At 36.1% G+C, this 25,027-nt stretch overlaps 1 long non-coding RNA gene across 4 annotated transcripts in view; it reads right to left on the bottom strand.

Moving 5' to 3' along the window:
- Positions 1–233: 233 nt before the first annotated feature.
- LOC105486121 (uncharacterized) overlaps positions 234–25,027 on the bottom strand; it is a 104,938-nt gene continuing 80,144 nt past the window's right edge. For 2 of the 4 annotated variants that reach the window (XR_011620984.1, XR_011620983.1), the window contains exons 3-4: positions 7,271–7,388; positions 234–2,795 (exon numbers count right to left, since the gene is read on the bottom strand). This is a non-coding gene — a long non-coding RNA (uncharacterized lncRNA). The remainder of the gene's footprint in view (positions 2,796–7,270; positions 7,389–25,027) is intronic. The other 2 variants (XR_989989.3, XR_989990.3) reach the window with 1 other exon arrangement.

Here is a 25,027-nt window from a genome sequence, read left to right on the forward strand (position 1 = left end):
TCTACTTATTTGTTCATAATGTGGTAACTACAGTATGATAGGAATTACACATCCATTTATTCAACACATAAAAATTAGAATTACGATATCTACTTCAAACACCTTTTCAAATATGCTAATGAATGAATGCAATTTTACTGTTTATTAACTTTTAATAATATTATTCACAAAAATATAAGAACAATAATGTAGAAAGTATTCAAAACATAAATTCCAAAAGTAATTATTGACAACTAAGTCTCTGACAAGACATCTAAGATAGCTCTGTCATCACTGAATTTAGATTCTAGTTAGGAGAAATAGAGTAGATTTACAATGTTCCTAACACAAAGAAATGATAATGCTTGAGGTGTTGAACACCCCAGTTACCCTAATTTGATCGTTATGCATTGTGTGCTTGTTTAAAAATATCACATGTGCTTCATAAATATGCACAATGATTATGTATCCATAACTAAACGTTAAAAAATTAAAAAGAATAATTTTACAGAATGAAAATATAATTAAGAAAATAGAACAAAAGGATGGAATGCAGTGTGATTTTACAGGAGAGATACTTAAAGCTAGTTTTTCAAGCAAGGTCTGTCTTCAGTGATTTACTCATTCATTTGTTCGTTCATTTATTCAGTGATCTATTCATTCATTATGTTTATAGTAGTAAATATTATATAAAAATAAATCATGGAAATGTATACAGAGTGACTGGTGAAGGTGGGCATTTTTATTTTAGATGAAGTAGTTGGGGACATCCTTCAGAGAGGCAATCATTGTAGCAGGCACCTGGATAACAAGCAGGAGTCAGCACAGATAATTTGGTAAAAGATGTTACAGTGAATGGACATCTAAAAATAAAGAAAATTCCCAAAAAGTTCAGGAAGTCTTCTAAGGAAATCTGCTTAAGAAATGTTCCTACCCAGCTGGGCAGGCTTTTAGATATTTTGGCTCAGTATCCATGTCCAAAGTTGTGCAGGCTTAAGCAAACCAACCCTCTCAGACTCGGGGGATGTGCTTGCCACATGTTGACGGTCAGAGGATGTGAGCGTGGGAAAGTTTCCCGAGTAAGAACACTGTGTGGTAACTGATGAATTCCGCTTCTGATGTGAGTGGATGCTTCCTTGACTTTGTGAGCTTTAAACTGATGCCAAAATCATCAAACTGCATGTATTTCTTTCTATTTTCTCTCCATTTTCCTTGTCTGCCAATGTTGAGAACATTCACATACATCATTTAACTAGACAAACAGGCCCAACAGTAGCCTGTTCTCAGTTACTCCTGTGACCAGATAATTTTCTTATTTGAGTTTCCCAAGATATTCCCCCAGTAAAAAGACACTATGTACTCTAGGCGAGAAGTGTTGTCTCACGCCTGTAATCCCTGCACTTTGGGAGGCCAAGGCGGGCGGATCGCTTGAGGTCAGGAGATCGAGACCAGCCTGACCAACATGGTGAAACCCTGTCTCCACTAAAAATACAAAAGTTAGCTGGGCATGGTGGCGGGCACCTGTAATCACAGCTACTTTGGAGGTTGAGGCAGGGGAATCACTCGAACCCGGGAGGCAGAGGTTGCAGTGAGCCGAGATCATGCCACAGCACTCCAGTCTGGGTGACAGAGTGAGACTCCATCTCAAAAAAAAAAAAAAAAAAAAAGACACTGTGTACTCTAGAAAATGATCCTTTACAAAGGAATTTTTGTTTTTAGCTCTAATAAATTTATTATACATTTAATTGAGATGAGAATCAATCCTTCAATGTGTTTTACACAGTCAGATCAAGAAATTGCCATTTTACAACAAAGTAAATGTCAGTCAGTTAAAATGCTATGGTATCAAATAATTCTTTTCCCATTTTCAAGTGAAAACATATAGGACAGATGTCCGTTCTTGATGTTTTGAAAGAAAAAAAGCAGAAAAGAAAAATAAAAAAACAATTTTAATTCTACTTAACATGCATATATCGTGTAAGCAAATAGTATTTCAAAATAGCTATATATAAATGTAAGTTTGTGCCCCCAAATGTTGATCCATCTCTCCTTAGCTCTTAATTTATTTGTAGAGAAATAAAATTGCTAAAAAATCGCTGCTGCCAATACCAGTTCTCTGTTGGCAAATTTGATGTTATACTTTAAAAATAAGTGAAGAAGCAGCCAGTTGCACTGGCAATAAAGCACTCAAGCATTAACCACTGGACATTGGACCTTTTTCTGTCCCTCCAACGCTTTGACCACACACAAATCTCTGGATAAAACTCTTCTCTTGGCACAAATTTTTGGGTAAACTTCATCACATTAAAAGGCAGGAAAAGGGTTTTTTAGACCTACCTCTGCTACTGCAACTTGCACGATCTTAGATAAGCTCAACCATTTTTGAACTCTATTTTAATGGTTAACAAGATGGCTTGGTCTAAATGACATCCTGGTTCTCTGTGGTTTTACCATTCTGAGCTCGTTTTCCTGGCCTGTTTGCATGCAGCTCTCCCTCATTGTGGCTGATTTATGAGCCACATTTACCTTTTCTTCATTTCCCTTGATTTCCAGGGTATTTGTAAATCTAGAGGAATGAGCCGGAGGGAAGGAACTGGAGAGGAGAGGAGGGAGAAGATATGCCGCTGAGAGTAAAGTTACACACCTTTCACCACAACACTTAGGAGAAAACAATTTCGCTAGTTTCCATTAAGTTTGAACTCTCAGGCAGGAAAGTATCTTCAGGTGAGAGTATTTAAAGAGCAACTGCGTGTTCCTCCTCCACTCTTAGAAGATTTCTTCAGGCTAACCATGCAGAGCTCAAAACGTGTTGAAAGCTGCAACCAACAAAGGTAAAGGCATTATTTTTTATTTATTTATTTATTTATTTTTGAGAGAGAGCAATATAAAATCTAGACAGGTTCAGTTCAGGCATCTATCCCAGAAAGTAATTGTCTTTTTTGGTGATACAGAAACAAATACAGCCCAGCGTTTTGAAGATTTTATGTTCATAGTTGGAATATTTAAGGTAAGCTTATAGGTCCATTATGTGTAAATATGAATCTTATTTATTTATTTGTTTAGAGACGGAATTTCGCTCTTGTTGCCCAGGCTGGGGTGCAATGGCGCGACCTCGGCTCACCGCAACCGCCGCCTCCTGGGTTCAAGCAATTCTCCTGCCTCAGCCTCCCAAGTAGTTGGGATTACAGGCATGCATCACCACACCCGGCTAATTTTGTATTTTTAGTAGAGACGGGGTTTCTCCATGCTGGTCAGGCTGGTCTCAAACTCCCAACCTCAGGTGATCCGCCCGCCTTGGCCAGCCTTCCATAGAGCTGGGATTACAGGTGTGAGCCGCCACACATGCCATGATTATGAACCTTTACCTAGTAGGACTGATTAATGTGTAGTATCTTTTTCAATAAGTAAAACTAGATGCCCTCCTACCATCAGGAGTCTGGTGATAATTAACTCTAATTAAGACCAGAATGGATCATTTATAATTTTGGGTTATTTTTACTGCATTTAATAAAGTGAGTTATAATGAATTGAGACAGAGGGTTTAGGGATTCTTAAAAGTTTTGGCCTGTATTATTTGCACATATCAAACGTGTTCTCTGGGAAAAAAAAAAAATGTTTGCACATGGGTTTTTTTTTTAAAGAACATTTCATACCTGTAACAAAATGAAAAACTTATTGAGTATTTGATGAACTCCATAGCCTGTGTAATTATTGGAACTCTACACAGATCCATTTTAATTTACACCTCAGAATAGTGAAGAATTGCTAAGAGAAGACATCCACAGCATTAGAACTAGTTTTTCTTAGAGATGAATGGGCATTGCTCTAGGGATAAGAGGGTATGCCGGGTTATAACATTTTGGGATAATGGAAGAAGATGTGGGGGACACAGACATCCATTATTAGCTTATTGCTCCTAAATTCTTACTTAGCACAATGAGAATATACAGAGACTGCTTTGGAAAGGTAGCAGAGTGTACCTCTGAAATCTGACTTGTGAATCCACACAGGAGCAATATGGGAAATCAGACATGGCATTATTTGTAACCCTGAATCACTTCTAATCATTATCAGTGAAGTGAAATGCCTACTTCCCCATTACATTTCACCACCTTAACGTTTTCCTGAGAATCCATGAGTCCTACAGTCTATATTCTTTGCTCTGACTCTACATGACAATAATTAACCCAGTCATAGTGGAGCATTCACTTTTTCCTCCCTGCCCAACAAGTGAAACAGAATATCAGTCGCAGAGTTATTAAATACAGCCCAAGGCAGGACTTTTTGGCTGGCAATGCCAGATACCAAACATCCACTTCATAATTTTACTAGTACTAATCGCCTGTAGGTATTGTTGAGGTAGCCATGGTGAAGTAACCATAGTAAAGCAACCGATACTCATTCATTTGTTAATTAAGATTAAAAGTGTAGCTCTTTATGCTTCATGAAAAGACGGTTTCACAACTCTGAGTTTATAAGAAATTCAATTCCTTTGGGGTAGAAATGTATTAGAACATAAGTCAATTTTTGTAGAAATCTTTTCAGGAGATCTAAATCTATTCTGAACCTCAATATGGTATCTTCTCATTAGCCATAGAATTTATAAAAATAAATGGAAAGCTTTGGCTTTAGTGATGGTTATATTTAATAACATCTTGTAACAATAGGCATCTTTTGCTTCCAGACAAAAACTTCAGTAACTTCTGAGCTTTTGCTTTTTCTATATCAGTTTTATAATAGAATTTGTATGTAAAACCATAAAACCTAACATAAATCAGGAAAAGGAAAACAATGAAATCCTCCCTTGACTTTATGTTTCATTAGAGGGAAAACTACATCACAGATATAGAGTCACACATACTAAAAAACGTTACTGAAAATACGTAATATTGACAACAAGATGCAGAAGGGCCTCAATATTTAAGGCATGACTATTTATTAAAGTCTCCTTTTATGAGTGTCTCCAGTGAGTATGAGGCCTGCAAGTGTAACACACATCCTGTTTTATTGTAATGTTTTTGTTATGTGAAGTTTCATGCTGACAACTTACTTGCAACCTTAAACTAAGAAACCCACACCAAAGCCCCAGCTCCCACAATGGAAATGTATTGGCAAAGGAGAATTTGAAATGCTATTGTCTGACCTCTTCATTTTACAGATATGGAGGTGAAATGAATTTCTTTCTGTCACTCAAGTAATTCACTGATTTAACAAATATTTTTTGAGTAAATTGTGTATGTAAGTCTTTGTGTCAGGAAGTTAAGTTAGACAAATGAATAAGATAACATTTAAAGTAGAGACCCCTATACTAAACACTAAACTAATTGGGGTAAGAGTGAGGACAATAATAATTTCCAGGATAGAGGTAGGATACCTAGCCATCTTGAGATAGTCAAGAAAGGCTGAGCAATCTGAGATGGGACAGGGAGCATAAGCAGGGATTAGACCAGTGAATACAAGAGAAAAAGCATTCGGAGAGAGAGAACACTGTGAGCAATGGCATGGTGTTAGAAACAGCATGCTTTCATGATTTTGATGCTTTGACTCAGTGGGTTTGCTTTAAGAAGGAAAAATGACCAATTTTATAAAAATTCTGCAAGTAGCTGCAAAAGAAGAGGCTGCTAAAAGAAGCATTATGTGATAATGAGAATTATTCTCAGCTATCATGAACAGAAGCTGTACAATTCTGATTTGGTAGATAATATTTTTCTTTCTTTTTTTTTTTTTTTTTTTGAGATAAAGTCTTGCTCTGTCACCCAGGCTGGAATGCTGCGGCACGATCTTGGTTCACTGTAACCTCCGCCTCCCAGGTTCAAGCAATTCTCCTGCCTCAGCCTCCCCAGCAGCTGGGACTGCAGATGCGCACCACCACACCCAGCTAATTTTTGTATTTTTAGTAGAGATGGGGTTTCAGCATACTGGCCAGGCTGGTCTCGAACTCCTGACCTCATGACCTACCCACCTTGGCCTCCCAAAGTGCTGGGGATTACAGGCATGAGCCACCACGCCTGGCCTATATTTTTCTTTTTCAAATAACTTGTAAAATGTTCTCAGTGATCCATTTACCCTCACTATTTGCATTAGTCTTTCCACTCCCCATTCTTCTGGTGAAAGAAAGTCACTTCTAATCACTTTTTAACTTTTTCTCCTCTCCTCCACTTCCCCACTCCACAGAGACTTGAAGCAGCTTTTAAAGAAAACACTTCAAATCCATTATTTCTCCTTAAAAGTTTGGAACTAGTTTGGAAATTCTTGTATCAGCCCAAATGATCAAATCTGAACAGTGTCAGCACTCCAGAATTTGGAACATGTAAGAACAGAGCTTAGCATTACTTTGCCTCATTCCAGTCAGGCTAGAGTAGCTACTTACTTCCCTAAAGAGACTATTGTTGAGTGATGGGTACATATAAATGGGATCTGGACATAGGTATAAAGAACAGTTTTCATCATAAAGGATTCTGACTTTTAATGCACCTGAGATAAGATTTTTGGAGCAAAGGCCCGTGGAAGTAATTTTCTTCCCATAACCCTCCCCTAGAGTTTAAGATTTCCCAGGTGTATGGCTATTATGACATAGATTTTAGTGTTGAAAGAAAGTACTTATGGCCTAGTTAGTAGGAAACATTGAAGCTGCCACTTAGAAGCAAACCCACTTAGTCATTCCTGCTTTTTGGTAGTGAATAATGAGGAATTAAGCACATGTAGTTTCTAGTATAAGGGCCTTTGCAGTAATTTTCATGATATTTTACAGCTCACTTTGAAGCACCATCACATTTAGTGCAGCTGGAGATCCACTGGCCTTCTATTATTTCACAAATAAGACAAAATTGGATTTTAAGTCACATTTAAAAGCAGAGCATCTATTTATTTATCCATGGATCACATTAAAGTCTACAAGAGACATTACAGCAAAGATGTTAATAATGTTGGAATCAGAAAAATTGGGGAAGGTTTTTCTCTTAGTCACTTACTAACTCTCTAACAATGTTTAAATTAATCAGACTATGTCAATTTGGTATGTAGGTTATACTAAATATACATAATTCTCTAGACAACTTTTCTCATTCTAGATATGTTATATTTGCTTTATATTTTGAAATCACATAATTAGGTGCAAACAAAATTAGAATAGTAGCCAGACCATGTGGCTCATACTTGTCATCTTAGTACTTTGCGGGGCCAAGGCTGGAGGATCACTGAAGGCCAGGAATTAAAGACCGACCTGGGCAACATACTGAAACCCTGTGTCTGTGAAAAATAAAAAATATTAGCCAAATGCAATGGTGCTTACACGTAGTCCTAGCCATTCGGGAGGCTGAAGTGGGGGCGTCAGTTAGGTCCAGGAGTTCGGGGCGACAGTAAGCCATGGTCACGCAACTGCACTCCAGCCTGAGTGACAGAGACAGACCCTGTCTCAAAAGTAAAGACAAAAACAAAATTGGAATATTTATATCTACTTGATAAATTAATTAGCATAATACAGTGATATATTTTTCATGTGATAATGCCTTATGCCTTAAAGTATGTTTTCTCTGATATTAATATACTATTATTATTTTCTTTTTTAGTGTTTGCTTAATAATTGCTTTGATCTTTTTATTTTCAAGCTTTGTGTCCTTACTTTGGAACACTAACTCCAAACTTAAATGCTATTATGTATTTTAATTACACATGAAATATGTTTCTTCATCTTCTAAGATATTATTTTCATTGTTCTGTACGTCAAAAATGTATTTATATTTACCGACATATTTAACATTTTGTTTCACTTTTGTCTTTCCTGCATCTTCATCTGTTTGTTTTGAATAATATTTCATTCATTTGAAGAATATCTGCTGCTTAAAACTTGTTCAACTTTTGTTTAAAATGGGTTTCACTCTCATTCTAGATGGATATTTTTGTTGAGTATACATCCTACATTTTGTTCTATTTTTAAGATTTTTTTTTCTTTCATAGCTGCACTATGTGTGCCTGGGTGGATTAATTTTTTGAAAAGAAATTTTTTGCTTGGAATTATTAGGCTTAAGAAATCTGTCACTTAATAAATATATTTCATAATTTCTCAAAATTGTTCATACATAATATCTTACAAGATTGCTTTTGTTCCATCTTTCCCTCTCCTCCTTTCAAAAAGATGGTATTTTAGGTTTTTCAATGTATTTATCTATTTTTCACCCTCTTTTTGGTCTTTTTCATCTTTTGTATTTCCATGCTTAATTGTATATATTTTCTTCTTCTTCATTTACTTTTCATATCATTAATTTTCTCTTCACCTGAAGAGAAGCATCTGACCTGTTATTAAACCTTCCTATTTTATTTTATAGTAAGAGTATTATAATTTTTAGTTCGAGAACATATATTTGGTTCAATTTCCAATCTGCTATATCACCTTTTATAATTTCCAGATATCTGCTGATAATTTCAAGCTTTGATTCTATCTCTTTGGGCACAGAAAGTGTAATTCTTATATAGTATGTATCTAATAATGCCATTATCTGTAGTCTCTGGAAGTTTTTATTGGAAAATATAATGCCTAACTGTCTTCCCAAATAGTGCCCTTACAAAATTCTCTAGTGCTGCTCATTCTTCTGGCTTTTGCTTCATTTGATTCCCGTCCCTTCATGTGCCTGGTTATCTTGGATTGTGTGCTGTATATTATGTTTAAATTTTATTTGTAGAATCTCTTTTCTAAAAACTATAAAAATTTGTGGGGAAAATAAAGAAGTCTAAATAAATGGATAGATATGCCATGTTTGTAGATTTGAACATGAAATAACGGTTACAAAGACAATTCTCTGAAAGTTAATCTATAGATTTAATGTAATCTCAATAAAAATCCTAGAGGTCTTTATATTTTGGTAAACATTGCTAGTAAATGGCAAAATTTACGGAGAAATGCAAAGAAACTGGAAAACAAAAGCAATATTTTCAAAGAACAAAGTTGAAGGAGTTTCTCTACCTTACTTCAAGACTTACTATAAAGCTATACTAATTTACTAATTAAGACCATTTAGGATTGTTGAAATTACAGACATATAGATTGATGGAATAAAATAGGAAGTCTATAAATAGACCTAAACTCTTACTTCATATCACATACCAAAATTAACTCAAAATGGATCACAGATCTAAATAGAACAACTGAAACTATAAAACTTTGAGAAGAAAATATGAGAGGAAATCTTTGAGACTTCGGTGTAAAGTCTCTTAGATAGAACTACAAAAAGCATACACCATCCAAAAATGAAAAGTTGGACTTCAAAATTCAAATAACAGAAACACAAACTTTTGCTCTTTCAAAGACACCATTAAGAAAATGAAAAGGCAAGACATAAGTGGGATGATCATGTTCACAGCATGCATATCTGATAAAGAAATATGTAAAGAATTCTTGCCACACAATAGGAAGAATACAAACAAACCAATCTTAAAATGGGTAAAATTTCAAAACAGATTATAAGGAATGGGAGTGAAGACAAATTTAAAAACCACCCAAGTAGAATTATGTCTTAGTCAGTTTGGGGTGTTATAACAAAGTACCATAGACTGGTGGCTTATAAGCAAACAAACAAAAAACTTTTTTCTCACAATTCTGTAGGCTGGAAGTCCCACAACCAGGGTGCCAGCATTGTTGGGTTTCACTCCTCTTATGGTTTGCAGATTACTATCTTCTTTTGCAGATTACTATCTTCTTTTTGTGTCCTCTGATGGCACAAGAGCAAGAGAGATCTCTAGAGCTCCTCTTATAAGGCACTAATCCCATTCACAAAGGCTCCACTCTCATGACCTAATTACCTTCCAAAGACCACCACCTCCTAATTCCATCCTATTGGGGGTTAGGATTTCAACACATAAATTTTGAGGGTACACAAACATTCAGTTTACTTCATTACTCCTCTTCCCCCCTCCACAAATCTGTGTATTTCTCACATGCAAAATGCATTCATTTCGTCCCAACAGCCCCAAAAGCCTTAACTCATTCCAGTATCAACCCCAAAAACTAAGGTCTAAAGTCTTACCTAAATATCATCTACATCAAATATGAGGGAGGCACAAGTTATGATTTATCATGAGGCAAATTTCTCTTTAACTATGAACCTGTGAAACCAAACAGTTATATGCTTCCAAACTGCAATGGTCAGACAAGCATAAGATAAACATTCCCACTCCAAATACAGAAATAGGAAAGAAGGAAGAGGTGAAGGGTATCAAGTAAGTTCAAAACGCATCAGGGCTCAATAATTAAACATTAAGGTTCAAAATAATCCTCTGGCTAACTTCTCTGTCATCCAGACCCCCTATAGCAATGGCCCCATTTCCACAGCTCTGCTGGGCAAGACTCATGTGTGCATGGCTCATCTGGACTAGAATCGCATGCTGGTGACTCTCCTGGTCTGGGGTCATGTCCCCATGACTGTATTGGACAGAGTCCATGCAGCAGCTTTGGCATGGAAGCCCCTACCTAAGGCATTGAGTGTAGGCTTTCTGGCCCACCTGAATCAGAGAGGATGCCCAACCCTTTGAAATTGCTCTGTGCCTCTGGCCCTTGCACTCTGGGCCTGTGGTGAAGGAGGCAGTCCTGATTATCTCTGAATCACCTTGTGGGATAAGCGGTATCATCCTTCTTTATTTTCAAGAACAATGCTTGGCTCCTGTTGAGATGGCTATTGAGGTTTGTGGTTGAAATGGTGATTTGGCCATACTCTTAATCGTCTCTTCTCAGCACACTTTCTCAGTGTTTTCAATGCGGATAGGCTGAGTATTTTCCAAATCTTTAAATTCTACTTCCTTCTCAACATTTCTGTCTTAAAAGTGTTTCTTTCTTCTCACACTTAACTATAATCAGGCAAGAGTAACCAAATTGCTCCTTCAATGCTTTGCTTAGACATTTCCTTGGTTAAATATCCAATTTGGTTGCAAGTTCTACCTTCCACAAAACAGTAGAACACAAAGACAAGTCAGTTATTTATTTATTTATTTTTTTGCCACTTATTAATGACAAGGATCTCCTTTTCTCTATTGTCCAATGTCATGCTTCTCATTTCCATCTGAAGTTGCAGCAGAATGGCTTTACCATCCATATTTTAACCAACATTCTATTCATGTTACTAAGGTATACTCTAAAACGATAAGCTTTCTCTATAGTTCTACCCTTTTCTTTCTGAGCCCTGACAAGATTCACCTTTAAAATTTTGTTCATGGCTGTATAGGGTTTGTCTAGCATACACCTGAAAACATTTACACCCTCTACCCATTACCCATTACCAAAGCTGCTTCTGTATTTTTAGCAATTTATTATAGCAGGACCCCCACTTTTTGGTATCAATATCTGACAATTTTAATAGCTCAATAATAAGTAATATGTTTTTGAATTGGGCAGTTAAGAAATACTAGAAATAAAAAAGCATGTTGAAGTATTTGCTGTGGTAGAGAATCAGGTTTGGCTTTATTATGACTTTAAGATTGGACATAGAACCAATGAGTAGAAAAGTCATATGCTGGGATAGTGCAGAGGAAAGGAAAATGAGTTGAATTTTGAATATATAGGCTTTAGGTACCTAATGCAACATTTACTGGATCTTCCTAGGGAGACTAGTTGGTGATTACTAAAAGGGAGTTTTCAGAAAACTACAGAAAAACATGAATAGATGGTGTAAGGAAGTCAAGGAAGGAAGAAATGATCAGTAATGTAAAACGTGTTAAATACGGTGTTAATACTATTTCTACAATAATGAGTAAGTGTAGAAATGTATTAATACTTTTAAATATTTCAAATCTCATTGACATTTAGCTAGAATGCATTTAGTTAGAAATGGAATGGTTCACGTTTTGAGTAGCAAGTTTCCATTTTTAGGTTATTTATAAGTGATATGAAAAGTAATCACTATATTTGACAGTCTATGGTTACTTGTATGGGATGAATTTCAATGGAGTGGAAGAGCCAGAAATAAAATTGTAGCAGGTTTTGTGAATAAGATATGAAGAGACAGAAACAAGAAATATACATATACACTATTCTTTCAGTGAGATTGATTGTGAGTTATAAAATGAATAAATTTGGTTTCTCTAGTAAGAGTTTATGAAGAAGATATCACAAGGAAGGACATCGGTATGAAACAGTGCTACAGAGATTGATAGGTTGCATAAAGAGAAGGGAGCTGATTATATTATGCTTGTGAATCTACATCTGAAGATCCTCTTAGTGAGATTTGTCTCAGCAGCATACATTAACAATGAAAGTAGAAACAGAAGTTTAAAATCCACCAGAAATTCTCAGGCCGAGGCTTCAGACTCCCCTCTCTTTGATTTCCAGTGGACTTGAGACGAAAAGTAGAACAGAGCTAAGCAGCTTTAAAGTGATGACTGGGGATTTATTTTTAAAACAGTTGGGTATTAAATTTAAATAGCTCATTTAGGTGTTGATGCCTCCTGGAAATTTTCAAGATAACTATCCAACGTTGTAACTTAATTACATAAATAATGATAATAATTATTTGATTTCCTTCATTATATTCTTAATTGTAGAAATATTATTGACACTTCTATCTATTTCAAATACCTTTGACTTTTAGTTAGAATGCATTTAGTTAGAAATGGAATGGTCAATGTTTTGAGTAGCAAGTCTCAAGTTTTTAGGTTATTTATAGGTAATATGGAAAATTTTTAATCATACACTAAGCTTTAAATTTTGTTTAGATATTCTTTTTTTTTTTTTTTTTTTAGAGACAGAGTCTCGCTCAGTCAGGCTGGAGTGCAGTGGCGCGATCTCGGCTCACTGCAAGCTTCGCCTCCCGGGTTCACACCATTCTCCTGCCTCAGCCTCCCAAGTAGCTGGAACTACAGGCGCCCGCCACCACGCCCGGCTAATTTTTTGCATTTTTAGTAGAGACGGGGTTTCACCGTCTTAGCCAGGATGGTCTCGATCTCCTGACCTCGTGATCCGCCCACCTCGGCCTCCCAAAGTACTGGGATTACAGGCGTGAGCCACCGCGCCCGGCCTAGATATTCTTATTAACCGCGTAGAAGCAAATAATGACCTAGTCCATTTTATTTAAATACTATATTTCTTGTGATTTGATTAGTTTTAAAAGAAAAGAACACAATGAAAATTTTGCAAGATCGAGTAACAATTTCAGAGACTTGAAACAGACCTCCAATCTACTTCTTTATTTTGTATGTAATGAACCTAAGATCAAAAAATGTAAAATAAACTATCAAAGTCTCCATAACCAATTATAGAAGGGAACGTCACATGAGAAATTCAAACACAGATCTTCAAAACCATGCTCTATATTTTTGTCAAGTGTTAGATACTACTGATAGTTTATTTTTATTTTTGAGATGGAGTCTCAATAGTTTTTTTTAATTACATGTATTACCAAGAACAGAATTATGATTTAGCCCCTATATTAGTCCATTTTGCATTGCTATAAAGGAATACCTGAGACTGAGTAATTTATATAGAAAAGAGATATAATTGGCTCCTGGTTCTGCAGGCTGTACAAGCAAGTACAGCCTCTTCTGGTGAGGCCTCTGGAGGCTTTTACTCATGGTGGAAGGCAAAGGGAGAGCAAGCGTGTCACATGGCAAGAGAGGGAACAGGGGAGACAGGAGGAGGTCTCAGGCTTTAAACAACCAGCTCTCTCATGAACAGACTGAGAACTCAATCATCACCAAGACGATGGCAGCAAGCCATTCATGAGAGATCTGCCCCATGACCCAAATGCCTTCCACTAGGCTCCACCTCCAACAGAGAGGATCACATTTCAATATGAGATCTGGAGGGTACAAATATCCAAACCACACCAGCCCCCATCCAGTAAATAATTTGAAACTCTCTAGACCTCACTCCATTTAGGCAGGAGGGCTATAAACAAATATATTGGAAGGATAAATTAATATAAAAGCGTATTTCTCTATGAATCGCCTGAAGAGAAGAGAAATATATAAATTGCTTTGAGCTTATTCAGCTAGTTTCTCAACTTTATCATGAAGTACAAATATGCCATTAGCAACATCCTTAAGTGTTTGTCTGGAGCAAATCACAAATAGTTCCACTAAGGTGACCATCGGGATTAACTCCCCACATCCATCACACACTATCTGATTCTTCTGTTAGTCACAGTATTTTTTTTTTGTCTGTTTAACTTAAAATTAGCTCAACAATGAGAATGGACAGTCTAGACCAAAATGAATTAAAAAGAAAAAAGGAGAGACATGATTTCTTTTCCCTTAAGATTGAACCACAGGAGGAGACTTACAACCTCACATAGAATTGCTCTTTGACACAATCTTACAACTATGAGGTGGACCAATATTGCTACCTATAAATGTCTGGATGGCAGAGAAGAGGAGCAGATAGAGCCTGGGTATTGGTTGACATTGTTGAGCATATAAATGAATCACCCAACCCTGAAACCTGCCCTGCCCTAGTTGTCAAGCTGGATGAGCTAATAGATATCTTGCTGCATAGGTTGGTTTGATACACATTTTTAGTTATGAAAGCTAAAAATATCAAAGTAATCTGATTCCTTTTTTTTTTCTTAACATCTTTATCTTACTGACTTGTAAATTCTAAAAAATATATCATGAGAATTTATAATGGAGAGTGGAAAATGAATGAATGCCACAGAACATCAGACAAAAGATGTAAGTATAAGGGATAGGATGAGCAATTGTAGAAGGAAAATGAAAAAAAGGGAAGAATTATTGTGATCACACAACCGGCTCTAGTGTATCTGGTCTAATAGTAGGGAGATGATTAAATTGAGATGAACTTCCTGGATCATTTTTAGCACTGTAACAGCAATAATGTCTCTGGAAACAAGGAAGATTGGCATCAAATGCAAAATAGATTCCTGGACCAGGCAGGGTCCTGGCAGGAAAGAGATGGCATACTCTGAGGCTTTGGCAAAAATGATTTTATCAAGGGATGATTTACTGAAGTGTGGACAGCATTGATGGAACCTGCAAAGAATGGTGATGCACCTAGAGACAAGTAACAGAGAGAGAACCGTGTCTAGATCTGCCAGGCAAGGAAATGAAATGGTGAAACTGGGGTTTTATAGAAGCTGAGTTGTGGAAGAGGGCTTTCCAACAAGATCTGTAGCTATGCACAGTCACTGTCAGAATCATGGCAAGGGAGGGAAAGAATGAGCAAATAAATACAGTGAACTTCCCACCCCTCTGACATCGTGGCCTCTGTCAGTGCCACGCATAGACCAAAATCACTCAAAGCTCAAAGACTCCAGAGGGAGATAGTGTTTAGGGATCAATCCGCCAGGACACAGAGCAGTGAACTGATCTGCTAATAGGGCAAACAGAGAATCTTCAAATATATGATTTAATATATGACAAAGCATGGCCACTTTAGGTTAAAAAAGGTTCTTTAGGGTCAAGTTGTGTTCAGCATTCTGAATAACTCAGACTTGACTTTAAAACAAATGGAGAAGATTTTGGGGGAAAAAATCACGAAGCTTTATCTAGTCCTCTGTGTTACACTGCACCCCTTCTAGGGTGATTATGGAGCCATTCTGTGGAGTCATTTGATGCCCTATTCCTGTAATCCATCATTAAAATGTATGGGAATATGGTAGTAACTACAACTTCAGGGTGTTCTTCTTTCCTTTATCAGTAACCTTTCTAATCACTGAAGCAATAATCTAGTTTAATTATTTAGGGAGAGGTCCTTAAAAACAACCCCGCAAACTCTCAAAAATCTCTTTAGAGGGCAAAAAATAAAAAATAAGGAAATAAATAAACCTCTGTCATGAATACATTTCAGTCTGCATATAAAGATGTGAAAATGTAGATTTCATTGTTTTTTCATTACTCAAGTAAATTTATTTAAGTCCACATTTAGTCTACTAACTGAAAAATTATACAATTTATAATTTTGGAAATGAGACCTTATTTCTTATAAAGGGTTACAGCCTACATGGTGGCCATTGTGACTGGCTGGGAAGTGCAGCCTCTGGTGGAAGCTCAGAAGCATTGACTTGGAGGGAGGGAGGGGTAAGACAGAAATTTAAACTGAGCGGGAGCAGGTTGGCTAAACATGTAGATATTCAGCTGGTTACAGGAGGAGTCATGAATATTTACAAAGGAGGTCCTGATGCATGCGTATTGTACAAACATGCATGTTACATATGACCCATGTTCACTTCAGGGTAGAGATTTAACATTTAAATGTCTTACAATTAGGCCTTATATGTCAAAGATCTTTTTAGGACATGAAGGCATTCAAGTGCACAGCCTCTGTAAACTGGCCAGAACCAGTCCACAGTTGGTGGTTTTTGAAATCAGGAGAAAGTTACTAAAATCAGTCTCTTGTCCAGTCAAAGCTGGAGTGATGGCTTGTGAAACAGGGACTCAGCCAGCATCTGGCAGTGAGCTACAATTGCTTTAATATTGCTTATCTTGAGGTCAGTGCTTGTTTAGCTGCTAGAGAAAAAGAAATACCTTGTGGAAGTTAGAACGTAGTTTATTCTTTAAGTGTAAGGTTATATAACATAATCATTGCCTGGCATAGCCTTAGGTCTTATTTATAAATTGGCACCTTACTGCCACAGTGTCTGTTCTGTCCATCCTATGATCTCTGTTTTAACATTAATGCTGGTCAGTTGTGTCTAAACTGAAAAAGGGAGGGAGTATAAGGAGGCATTTCTGACCTCCCATCCTGTCATGGCCAAGAATCCAGTGTTCAAGGTTTTTCAGGTCCCCTTGGCCAAGAGGGAGTTCAGTCAGTTGAGGGGCTTGGGATTTTATTTTTTGTTTACGAGCCTTATTGTACAAGTAAGTATCATCTAATCCTCTGAGATGTCAGAAAGGTAATTCCTTTCAATTTAGAGTCTTCTCCCAATCTCTGTAAATTCTGGAGCCATTTTGGAGAGACAAGCACCGGGCTCTGTATGGCAGGACCTGACCACACTGTGTCAGCCTTAGCTAAGAGGCACACTTTTCGCCAGCCCTCAGCCCTTCTTGTACTCAGTCTGTTGCATTCTCCATACCGCATCATATGGTGTCTCTTCAGGTCCTTGAGATCTCAATGTCATATTCATATTACTTTCAGACATGTGGGGAAATATGTTCATACCATGCTGAAGAATAGGAACCCTCTCTGAGGTCCACCTACTTGACAAACCCCAAACTGTGACTACACTACATACTTATATCACAGAACAAGATTAGGTACAGGGGAACCCTAGGAGAATTGCAGTCTTCCAAATGACATGGACCACAATGGGTATCCCTCTTCCTGGGCACCTAAATCAGTGTGGAGAGTCTACCTTCTGTACTTCTGAGATTCATCCTTATTTACTATTGAAACTAGATCACTTCTGAGAGCGAAAAGCAGCACTCTTAATAATGTACCAGCACAGCAGTTAAAAGCCAAGTCACAAGGGACAAATGAGGACCTATAGTCGGTCATCTTATTACTCAGGGACACATTTGTATTTTCTTTTTTGGTTTCTTTTACAAGGAAAGAAGGAAAAACTAGCACGGGGTAATTGACTAAATGTGTAATTTACTAAATGTATTGTTTATCCTATGATTTCAGATATTAACAAATAAAAAAAATACTTTGCTGTTTGATTGTATCAGCCCTCCTCAGAGACATAAATCAGAATGCCCACCCAATGGGTTTTCTAGAATAAAGAAGATCCATTAATATAAGTGACCACAATAAAAGTGAAATGAGCTTATATGTAAAAATTTTACTACTGATTTCCCAAAATTGCCATTAACCATTTTTACCCTTTCAAAGGGTCTGAATCACCTTCTCCCATTTTCTCTGTATCCCAGATAATATTCATACATCAGATATTGGGATAACTGTGGATGAGAAAGGGAAGAGTAAATAGTAGAGAACCTTTTGTCACATTTGACTTTCTCTTCTATCTTAAAAAAAAAAAAAAAAGAAACTGCAGATATTCATTATGTGTCTCTTTCTTGATTTTTATTTTAAATTTATATTTAAAAATTCAGGATTGGAGGTTACTTCAATGTCCTTGTGTTTAGTAGTATTCATACTACTATTATACTAATATTGCCTTATCATGTATTTTCTACTTATTTCTTTTTAGTTCATTTTTACGAAAGAAAATATGAAACATAGTTATATGTAATAGATATAACATGCTATTTATAATATAAAAAGCATAAATGTACTATGTAAAACATTAATATTAATATATTATATAAAATATCAATATACATTTATAAACATAAATAATCAATATACATTTATAGACATAAATATACATGTTCATATACATATGAAAATCATTCATATACATATGAAAATCATTTTTTATATTTTTAGACTAAAATGTACCAAATCTTTTGACTTAATTATATCAATAAGCAGGAGTCATTCTTCACTAAACACTAGCATCTAATTAGCATGAATTTTGAAAACCTTAACTTGTTTCGGCTCATATTCAAATCTAAGTTTCCTCTTTCTACTTTTTGACTCATTTCTGTGATACGAAATTTATGTTAAAATCGGTACGGCCGGTGCAGTGGCTCACGCCTGTAATCCCAGCACTTTGGGAGGCCGAGGCAGGCAGATCACGAGGTCAGGAGATCGAGATCATCCTGGCTAACAGGGTGAAACCCCGTCTCTACTAAAAACACAAAAAAATTAGCCGGGCGTGGTGGCGGGCGCCTCTAGTCCCAGATATTTGGGAGGCTGAAGCAGGAGAATCCCGTGAACCCGGGAGGCGGAGCTTGCAGTGAGCTGAGATCGCACCACTGCACTCCAAAATGAGCAACAGAGCGAGACTCCATTTCAAAAAAAAAAATAAACAAATAAATAAATAAAAAATCGGCACGTGGTTTTGAATGGATTTCCTCCATTATGGCAGTAAAGAATAATTTAAATTCCAATGGGAGAAGACATTGTACGTATAATCCAAGAACAAAATCTGCATTTCAGAAATCTGAATTAAGTTTACATTTCAATTACACAGAAGCAAGTATTTTTAGACTTTGGGCTGATGAATTAAATTTGCCCTCTTATTCCTTCAGTGGGGGACAAAATTGGATTTCAGTTATTTTGTAAAAGTGAAATAACATCTTAGAACAAATGAACAACAAACAAAACCCCGTCAAAGTCTGTGAAGCATAAACTCACATAAAAAAAAAATTAGCCTCAGGTCGGAACCAAAGCATACCCACACGTTCCTTCACATTTGTGACCCAGAAACTCTACCCACAAACAGGAAAAACAACACACAGCAACACAAGCTAGTGGCGCAGCCATTCTGCCTTTCTTTTAAAGTTTCTAACATACTTGGCACATGGTGCCATTACTAGTGCTACCGCAATATATAATTATCACAGACGGAACATTGTAAGATGAAATTCCCCTCTAATGAAGACTTATGTAAGTAGGGAAATAAATAGAGATGCTACAAGGTAAAATACCTTTGATTAGTTGGAGGTTACTGCTTTATGCCTATTCTGAAATATTTTTTTCTTTTTTTCTCTGTTTCACTCCCTCATTACTCGTGGTTTCTCCTTTTACCTATGTATAGATACTACATTTAAGATTTATATACATAAATAATCTGCCAGGCAGGAAAGAAAAGTATAAAGTTTGAAATTAATTGCTAACGACAAATCTATAGATTTCATTTAAACATCACTTTTCTATTTAATTTTACAATACATGAAAATTAAAATATAAGGGAATTACCAAAATAAAATTACCATTGAGAACATTATAAGGTAAAAATATAAGTTATGTTAATGGTATTAAATAATCAATCCAAAATATATTTTTATCCTCGAGTATGTGCAAGGCACATTGCGTACATAATTTAGCCAATAAAACATACAAAATGCTTACAGTCTGAATTCATTTATCTTAAATATTAAATGACCATGAAACACTTGAGTATTTATATAATCTCTTTAGAGGGCAAAAAATAAGAAATAAGGAAATAAATAAACCTCTGTCATGAATACATTTTAGTCTGCATATAAAGATGTGAAAATGTAGATTTCATTGTTTTTGCCAAGGTTATAAGCTTAACAGAAAAGAAATATGTGCGCAAGTATTTGTTTTACTACCAGAATACTGAAGGTCTTTGTGAATTTTTTTTAAGCTTTTCTAAAAAATTTAATGTTGGTAAGCAGGGAAAATGATAAAACAGGGCTTAACACTAGGTGAAATGTTAGCATCATAAGTGGAGAACTAAATGGCATATATAAATGGCATAAATAAAGTGTTTAAAGAAAGGTATATGTGAGGTGCATTTTCTCAAAATAGAATTATATTTTGTTTACGATTTTACTTACAAATTATTGTTCTGAGGCATTATCAAATTGTTTTAAACACTTAGTTCAGAATGTAACCTGACATGTTAAACAAGCAAACAAAAAGCCAAAAAGCTATCATCTCTTACTTTATTAAAAAAAAAAAAATTGTATAAAATTGTGTTTTAACTACTAGGAAGCCAAAATAAAAGTTAAGTTTTCTGAGATATGTAAGATGGATATTTTTTTCCTTAGACAACTCCTTTATATTTTATCCCAGAATGATGGTTAAAATACTGACTTTCTTTTTGTATTTTTTCTGCATGTCTTTGTAATATTTGGTACAGGGATTTATTAAGCAATAGGTATTTTTCAAACTGCGTATAACTTAGTAGACAAAATGCCTGGATTCTCTTATCTGAAGTCTCAGTAAATTAGATTGAATTTTCTGCTGATGATGTGGTAATATGAAATAGAGATGCTGCTTTTGAATCTAAGAACATTAAAGTAAAACTAGTTATTAGGTACATGACATTGTGGAGAAGCAGAAATAAATCAAGCTGCTTGTAACGCTCTTTATTCCAAGCATCGTGTAACAGAATGAAGGGGAGCAAATACAGCTTACTTGGCTCAACATGCCTGAACGGAGTGGAGCAACAGCACAATGTGGTTTTATTTATTTTCAAGGGAAGGTGGGGAGAAGCACACACAGTAAATGTTCTCATCCTTCATAGGTTCCCCAAGGGAAACAGAAGCTCCCTTCATCCCTAGCCCAAGTACAAAATCACCTTCATTCAGCCAAGTATAAAGTAAATTACAAGAGGTGCTTGCCTAGGCCAAGTTCAAATACCAGCATTTAAGAGAAGCTGCCTGCCAATCTGCCCACCCTTAACAAGTTTATTCAATGAAGATGTAAGTGTAGCTTCCTGAAGCCTCAGGGAAGAAATAGAAAAGGCATTTCTCAGCAAGTATGTAGATATTACTTTGATGATCACCACTTTAAGTGTGCATGCAACACACTTTTTCTATGGAGAAGATGCTTCTCCCAATTCCCCCAGGGTTAGGTGGTTGACAAGACCTTATGAGTTGAATAATGTAGATATTAAGACACAATATTGCCACTAATGTCATTGACTTACTCTGATATTTTGCGTGATCAGAAGTCCCTAATTTTAACAAAGCATGTAGTGAGCAATAGTACTTAATTCGTGATGCCCATTAGAAGCCTCTTCAAAATATCCATATTAGGATCCATCTTCAAAGTCTGAATTATTTGGTCTGAGATAGAATTCTGACATCATTATTTTTTAAAAGCTCCCATATGATGCTAATTCACGGCAAGGGTTGAGAATTACTGAATTCAATAAACTTATATGGTTCCCTATACAGATTTTATGCAGGATTCCAGAAGTGAAAAGAAACAGAAAAAAGCAATATTATGAGAAGAGGAGATAAAGAGAAGTAGAAAAATTAAAAAAAAAAAAATACTGAATATGTAGAATGTCCCCTGAAAAGACTGACTGAACAAGATTTAGTTACGTGTTGAATGGTTTAGCTCAGGTTTTAGACCAACCGTTTTTGCTGGCAATTTTCTCTCGGTTGCCATACGCAGTTCAAGCAGAGAAAAAAAGCAAGACTGTGGAATAAGCAAGGATCAAATAACGTGCCAAGGTTATAGCTTAACAGAAAAGAAATATGTGCCCAAATATGTGTTTTTCTACCAGAATACTGAAGGTCTTTGTGAATTTTTTTAAGCTTTTTAAAATAAATTTAATGTTGGTAAGCAGGGAAAATGATAAACAGGGCTTAACACCAGGAGAAATGTTAGCATCATAAGTGGAGAACTAAATGGCATATATAAAACAAGAAGAAAAGGCAGGATGGCATCATATATTAGGAAAAAATATGAGAATATTTAAATGTAATAATTAATTTATTCACGATTTCTGAATAGGAAATTTTATTAAATAGCCATGGGTACAAGTCAGTAAGTTGGAAGATATGTGCTACCTATTAGAGTTCATGAAGTCAAGAAATATGAAAACAAATAGTGTATGCAAAATCCACAAGGATTTCTCAAGAATAAAAACAGAAAAATTAGTATTTTAGCCAGGGCACAAATTCTCAATTAACATGGCAAAGTGATCTGGAAGTCCGGAAACGTCCGTAATGGGAGGTGCTGAGGATAGAAAGGGTTGGTGAATGCCAAAGGATTTCTGATTGTAAACAATTCACATAGAAAATGTTTTTTAAGTTTCTATCACCTCCCTCCATCCCGAAGTTTACTCTTGAGAGCAAGGGAGACAACGAAATGAGAAGGATCTAGAGAAGCAAGTAAGGGACAGAACACAAATGGCAAAAAAATTTTGTCTTCTATCTTAGTGCAATGAGATGCCAATAAAAAACTTAGAATAAAAGAGAAAACTGATCCAAAAATGTCGTAAAGATACTCTGACAGCTGTGTATAAATCAGATTGAGAATGGCAAGAATGAAAGTGGAGAGAATTAGGAAGCTATTCCAGTAATTCTGTAAACAGGAAAGCTTAAAATAAAATGTTAGTGATGAACCTGGAGAAAAGTGGAGAGGTGTGAAATATGCTTTGTAGGTAGAATAGACAGACTTTGAGATGGAATGGATGTGGATAGGAGAGAGGTCAGTGTCCAGGATTATTTGCAGGCTTTGGCTTATGTATCTAGGTAAGCAGTGGGACCATTGACTGAGAAGATAAAACATTGGATTGGTTGTGGGAAGATCAGAAGTTCAATTTTGAAAAGGTTAAGTGAGAGAGACAAGTGGAGATGTCAAGTAGGCAATTGCATGTATCAGTGTGAAACTCAGAAGAAAGGTCTTCCAGCATCTTTCCAGCTTAAGAAGGAATATCTTTTTGAAAGAAAACTTTGAAGTTGAAACATGTTTACATTTCCTTTGGTATTTTAGCAACAAACCTACCTATTTTTACAGTAGTTATCAGAAACTGAAATTTAATTATCATGTTAATGTTCCAAATTGAACCTTTGAAGACAATCACAACTTCACCCAACACAACTGTAGTTAATACAGTGCATTAAGCAGCCATCATCTTCTGGCTAATCAGAAGCCAATAACCAGTTTGGCACCTCTTCCAAATCCCTCAGTCTGCCAGACGGAAAGACACATATTTACTTTGTGTGCTTTCTTTTGAAAGCTATCCCAGGATCTGGCCACCTGGTCTGTCATGTTGGAAGCTAATTGGCTACAGCCTGCCAATTGATGAGATTTGTAGGTTTGAAGCAGAAGTCATTCTGACTTCTGAAATGAATCTTCTCCTTCCTAATTAGGGAAAACAAAACCACTCATGGTATAAAACAGATTTTTTTTTTAACGTATGCATTATTTGCCACACAATTCTGCAAGTAGTAACATGGCCAGAACAACTAGAATGAACTCAAAGAGAGACTTCTTAGGGGAAAAAAGAAGAAAGATGCTTTTTTCTTTCTATGAAACTTAACATAAAACAAGGAGGATTAGGGACTGGTAGAATTTTCTACATGTCTTGTAGCCCTTCCTTTATCTTCACATTGGCATGGCATTGTATAGTAAAAAAGAGAGTTCTAATACTTCTAGTAACTAAACATCTTAAGACAGAAATCTGAAACTCATGCTATACCAAATTCTTCACTTTGAAAAGGACTTCTCAGTGTTTACTTAGATTTATGGACTAGATAAATCTCTGAACACATAGAATTATACACCCTTACCTGAAAAATTCTTCCCTACTCTGTGTTCCCCTGGCCTTTCCTATTCCAAGTGATAAAATCTTACTTTCAAGGCCAAATTTAAAAGTTACATTCACGCTGGAGCCTTCCCCGATCTTCTAAGATAAATTGTTTCCCTTTCCTTGATCTGGAGGCATTATGTTAAGTACCTAAACTACAGTATTTGTTTATTTCTCTGATTTAGACTGAGAGATCTCAAAGTTGCAGTGATACTTTTTTAATCAGAGAATAGTTACTGATAAGAAAAAAACAGAATTTTTCAGGGAAAAATCGTACGTTTATTAAATAATACAGAGGAATCTCATGGAAACATAGCTTAGGATATTCAATCAGGACTCATGAAAATTGGAGATTGTTCAACACTGTCTTTATCCTCTCTTCATGGTATACATGGTCTCTTGTCTTTGACTCTTTCGTCATTTAAGTTCTTACAGTTCTATCAGCAGAAATGATTTTCCTGCATTTTCACACTCTTGCATATTCTCTATTTTTCATTAAGAGAAAAATAATTTGTTTGGTTCACCTTGTTTTAATTTTGCATTCCTGAAAAAGGTAATTTGGTTTCCCTATAGAAACTAAAAATAACATTTTCGTATATGTTCCTGAGTTCTTTTTCAGAAATCCAGACCCCCACCAGATGGCTCCTCTGGTATGTAGACCTCAGATAAGGAAAAACTGTGGACTGAATTCTGACAGTTGTTCTTTGTTCTAAAATTCTTTCTTAGGTGCCTGGAGGAAGTCACACCCATGGGCCAAGGCTTACATTCTTTTCTGCTGACCACAAAATTTTAGAAAAACCTTCACCTCTTTAACCAATTGCAAATCAGAATATCTTTTTTTGTTTGTTTGTTTTGAGATGGAGTCTCAGTCTGTTGCCCAGGCTAGAGTGCAGTGGCACAATCTCAGCTCACTGCAACCTCCGTCTCCTAGTTTCAAGGGATTCTCCTGCCTCACCCTCCTGAGTAGCTGGGATTACAGGCATGTGCCACTATACCCGGCTAATTTTTGTATTTATAATTGAGACAGG

Source organism: Macaca nemestrina, chromosome 3, assembly GCF_043159975.1.
Source record: "Macaca nemestrina isolate mMacNem1 chromosome 3, mMacNem.hap1, whole genome shotgun sequence".
Classification (NCBI taxonomy): domain Eukaryota; kingdom Metazoa; phylum Chordata; class Mammalia; order Primates; family Cercopithecidae; genus Macaca; species Macaca nemestrina.